The following is a 6,000-nucleotide window of genomic DNA, read 5'->3' as shown; positions in this document are numbered from 1 at the left end:
TTTGTTTATTTATTTAATTAATAGCAAATGGGCGTATATACAGTGGCTCAAAAATATTTTATTGCACCAAAAGAAATCAAGAGGAATTGGAGGCGGAGTATCCATTTTTTTTCATAAAAAATGTGAAAAAGTGTTCAGGGCCTGAGGAAAAATTGTTTCTATGGAAACAAATGTTTATGAGCGTTTTTACAGTGGCTCCAAAAATGAAATATATAAACAGAAGATAATATGTTTTCAATTTGTGAGATTAAATACATTAAATTGTCCAAAAAATTTGTTACCGGTTTTTGGTGATTATTTTAAGGGTACCTGTCTTAATAACTGAAATTAAATTTGTTGAACCTAAACCTTTGTTTATGAGATACTTGACGTAACACTGCCAAAATATTGAAAATAGGTTAACCAAATCCCAATTTAACGTCATTTATTTTGAAAACTTCGCCTAGAACCATCTATGTATACTTAAAGGTTAGTTTTGTCAACATAATTTTTTTTACCCATCAAGAACTTCGAATCCCAAATTACACCTACTACGGTTGGCCTTCAACATTTTTAAAATGATGCTGGAAATTAGTCTGCGAAGATATTTTTTGCTGATTATTTCCCGCACCATGAAACCGAAATGCCACATAAAAACCACTTTGGTTGTATAGGACTATGCCAAAAGTTGGACGTATATTGAACCCGGAATGCCAAACTACAATCACTAAGTTTGGAAAATCCGGACCATTCGAATCAAAATACCTGGAGACGACACCTCTGTATGGGGCCTATATCAAATATTGAATATTTTCTACGAAGATTTTTTTCTACCGTCCACTTTGGTTGAAAACGGGACGTACCGTTATATGAGAGCTAGTCAAAACATGGACCAGTGATGTTTGGCCATAATTGCGGCCTCTGGATCAGCTAGATAAACCGACAAAAATTAAGTATTTGGTCCATTTCATCCCCTTAATATTAACCGATCTTTACCAAAATAGGGGTCTTCATTGGGCAGAACCCATCCTACATGCAAAATTTCATGAAGATTGGTCCATAACTGTGGATGCATCATGTTTACAAATTATAATGGACAGACGGACGGACACACATGTCTAGATCGACTACAGCTAGTCGAGATATGACGATCGGTATACTTAAAAGTGGGTCTATGACCAATATTTCGCGGCGTTACAAACTCTTGGGGCTGCACAAAGCTATAATACCCTGACAACATAGTTGTGTAGGGTATAAAAAATGACTAACATTAGACGTAACCTTTCAAAATTTGGACCTTTATTGGAAATCTGACCTATACAAAAAAGTTTTTCGCCATACCCAAACCAGGAATGCTGAAAAATAGCAACTTTGAAAATTTCATTAAAATTTTTTAAAACATCAAAAGAGGGGCAGGGTGTACCTTTATATAAAGGCTAGTTAAAACGTGGACCAATATTATAAATTCTATGCGAAGATTTTTTCCACCGCCCACGATTGAACGTGTCCTTTGCATGGGGACCTATGTCAAAAGTTGGCCTATTATAAAGAACTTTCTGCAAAGATTTGAATCCACCACCAAATCGGAATAAAATGCAACATCTATTGGAATATATGCTTCAAAGTATTTAAAAATGTGGCGAGACCTCTATTTGGATCGATTATGTTTTGCGGCCTCCACAATCCTGAAATAACCAATTATAACCACTTCAGAGAAAAAGGCGACGGGGTACCGTTAAACGTCGATTATATCAAAACGTGGACCGACATCGCAATATATAAGATGTAGATTTTATACCCAGGATATTTGATATCTGAAATGAGTTATATTGGTATTTGTTATGACATAGCCCCCAATATAAGTGTGTTTCCATTATTAACTTGTTTGGTAACACTTTTAAACGAAATGACTTTTTAATTTGATATTTTGGATGTTTATTGGGTGACACATCTTCCACCAAAAATTATCAATGTCGGTCCCGGTAGAGGTGGAACGAAATTGGATATTTCAATATGGTCTTCATATAATGTTAACACCAAATTATGCGGATTTTAGACATACTTATCGATCGAGTTAGTTCTAATTTTATAATTAAAGTTTTCGTGGGATTTCAAAGTTATTCTACGAAAAATTATAAATATCGGTCGATCTTTGGGTTATCACACATTTAATAATCTAAAAATCTATTTTATTTTTAGATATTTTCATTTTCCAACTTATGTTGGAGCCGGCCGAAACGAACCGGTTTTGATACGGCAAAAATGTGCCTCATAGAAATATTTTACACGCCATGTTTCTCCGGACCAAATACGTTTCAGAAAATTTAGAATCGATATGCAAATGTACGTCCGTCTGTCTGCAGCGCACTATAACTCTCCAAATGTGTAAGCAATTTCATCCAAACTTTGCACATTGTAGTATTTCTTTCAAACATAAATCAAGTTTGAATATGGGGAATATCGGGGGAATATATATGTATGTAACAATCTTGAAGATGGAACCCGTTGGTCCACTCCTTGAAAATTTATTAATCCGATATAAAGTTATGGAATAATTCGATTTAATCCGAACATTGCAAATCGCAATATTTGTTTTTCCAAACTAACATTAAATTTTTACTAATTTGTTTCGTAGAATCGGATATACGCGGTAGCCGTATACGATCTTCCGGGTACGTCGCCCAAGAAAAGTCATATTTCCATAATTAGGGTAAAAATGCCTGCCTCTGAAAATATTAAAAAAAATGTATTTGAAAGCTCTGCACCAATATCTGTCCTGATGCATCTTCCACATAAATTTTACCTTGCTTTTCACTTTTTAATGATTTCTTTTTCGCGTTTTTCAATTATTGCATTGAGCCACTGTAATCAAATAATAATCATTTTAACTGCAAGTGTGTCTGGCTCTGTTTATTTCCTTTCAAGTTCCACTTACATTTGTTGTCTTTGTTGTTGCTGTTGTCCAAAGCGTAATTATTCGAGAAGTTAATGCCAAACACAATTTAGGAAACTTTTTTTGCTTGATTTTGTTAATATTCCATTGGTGTTTGTTGTTGTATTGTTGTTTTATTTTATAAACATAATATTGCTTTTATTTTAATATCGAACAAAATGTGAATAAAAAATATCACTGAACAAAATATTTTCACTTTTTTTTGTTGTCTACCGCCCCACTTGAACCCGCAATTTTTGTTTTTGTTTACGCGCAACGACAGTTAATAAACGAATGACAGCCGAACGTCAACTGTGTTGTGGTGGAGCTGTTTGTTTTGGAAATTAAATGGGAGGAGAGCGAGCCCCCCAAATTGTCATGCATTGCATTGAAGAGAACGGGAATAGAGAGAGCGCGCGAGTACATTTGTTGATTGCGGCACAGTGGATTGTTACAGCAATGGAAATAATAATAGGGAGGAAGTTTTAAAAATCTATTTTTCTTAGATTTTGAACTCTACAAGACTAACGAAAAATCGGTGCAGAGCTGTAGCATGAAAAAATAACTAATGGTACAAAATGTTTTTTCTCCAAAAATTTGTGAAAAAAGTTTCAAAAATTAATTCACAGCCGAAAAAAATAACCAGTATGATACCAACTTCCACGAAAATCTAATATTTGGCGATTCTATATTGAACAATATTTCGAGATATTTACACTCTCTTGATCGATTATAGGTCAACACCTCCACCTCTCGAGGTGAGTATTTACGCAATGAAATAAAAACTAGGTCACTTTAGGTTTTGGTTCATTTCATCCTCGGAATATTGACCGATCACCATCTTCACATTCTGCGGTTCTATATTGAACAATATTTCGAGATATTTACACTCTCTTCATCGATTATAGGTCAGCACCTCCACCTCTCGAGGTGAGTATTTACGTAATAAAATAAAAATTAGGTCATTTTAGGTTTTGGTTAATTTCATCCTCGGAATATTGACCGATCACCATGTTAACAGCTGTTCTAAGCATTCGGTCAGATCCCCCTCAAATATGTGAGGTTCGGTATATTATAATGACCTCTAGAGAAAATAGAAACTCGGTTCATTACACCTCCTAATTATATTTTCAACATCACCGAAAATTATAGGTGTCGTCCTTGACCAAAAGCAGAAATTCATGTAAAATTTCAAAGCGATCAACGCAACAGTTCCGCCCTCCATTGTTGTAATAAATAGTAATACCTAGCAATATTATAACACACAGACACCTTTAAATATTTAGACGTAACTCTCACATCCGAGTACATACAGCCAAAGGTCAACCATTCCTCTTGGATATAATATCAACTTCTCGGGTCTATGTCCTTCAGGAATAAAAATGACAAATTTTGTCATTTTCACAAACAAGTCTGGGTTCATTTGACCCGCATATTCTGTGGGCAGATTACCTTCCTGTTATAAAATTTCGTGGTATTCTAGAGCGACCTGAAAAACAGACAAAAATAGAGTTTTTGTTCCATTTCATCCTCTAAATAGTAACGGATCATTATAAAAAACAGTAGGGGTCTTATTTAGCCACAACCCATGATACATGCAAAATTAATGAAATACATTCCTTAGATTCTGGCAGAATTCACTCTCGTATACGAGCAATGGAAGCAAGGAAGCAGGTCCAAGGATCAAATTGAGCGTCTTATAGATTCAGTGCCTCATAGGTGTGCTGCCGCAATCAAAAGGTATGGTTATGCTGTCGTTCACTATTTAAATTTAATTATTTAGTGGAAAAAATTACTTTAGTTTTGACCAATTGGGCCGAGTTAACTATTCATATATTACACCCATCCGTATTCATGAATGGTTAAGGGCATCAACGGCGAAAATGTTCTACAGAGTCAGCATAAAAAGGTAACTCGTCATGTTCGGTACGTTAAAAATTCATAGTTCAATTTTTTTACTTTTTACTTCGTTCGTTTACTCAATAATTTGTACAAATTATTAAAAAATCTTATTCGTTTACCCAAAAGTCAAGTAAAAGAGATTGCATTGAGAGAGCAGATTTAACAGTTGTGTTACTGAGTATTTGCAAATCCTTACAGCAAAATTTATTCAGTAAGAATTTTCTTGTAGCATCAGCTGATATTTAATCAGCTGTTATGTTTTGTAAACAAACAACAAAATTGTTCTCAAGCAAATAGATTGTTTTCAGAATTTTATATGGATTTTGTATTATTAAACATAAAAATGGATGAAGAAAATAAAAGGTTTTAAAAACAACATAGATTTTCCGCTTGTTATCCATTTTTCTAATAAAAATTGTTTGTTGTTGTAATCAGCTGTGTCGATACAACCTTTTTACTGAATGTTGTTCGTTAAGTTTTTGCAATTTTCTTCCTTGAAAACGAAAGATTCGTATTTTAAGGTACGTTTAGATTTACGAAATGCACTCGACCTCAAATGTCAATTCCATTGCTTATACGTCAAATATAATCCACTGGATTTGTGAATAGGATTAACGTGACGTATACGCAATGGAATTGACATTTGAGATCGAGGGATTTAGCAGTCTAAACGTAGCCTTACTCTCTGCAAATTCTTACTGAGTAAATAGGTTCGTTCGTTTACTCAATAATTTGTACGAATTTGTACAAATTATTACAAAATGTTGTTCGTTTACCCAAAAGTCCAGTAAAAGAGAGTGAATTGAGAGAGCAGATTTGACAGTTGTGTTACTGAGTATTTGCAAATTCTTACAAGGAAAATTTACTCAGTAAGAATTTTCTTGTACCATCAGCTGATATTTAATCAGCTGTTTTGTTATGTTTTGTAAACAAACAAAAAATTGTTCTCAAGAAAATTGATTGTTTTTTGAATTTTATTTTGATTTTGTATCATTAAATACCAAAATGGATGAAGAAAACGCAAGTATTTAAAAATAAGGTAATACAAGAGTAATTGGCGAACGATTTTTTAGGTTCCAAATCCAAACAAAAAAGTGTGTATCCCTAACATGTCTGGAACACCATCACAACCAACCCTTTTAAATGTTTGTGGGGAACAAACAACATCAATTTTGCGCTTGTTATCC

Source organism: Musca vetustissima, unplaced genomic scaffold (assembly GCF_032173495.1).
Source record: "Musca vetustissima isolate MV318-11 ecotype Yass unplaced genomic scaffold, APGP_CSIRO_Mvet_v1 utg3658, whole genome shotgun sequence".
Taxonomy (NCBI): Eukaryota; Metazoa; Arthropoda; class Insecta; order Diptera; family Muscidae; genus Musca; species Musca vetustissima.
This window is presented reverse-complemented; position numbering follows the sequence as displayed.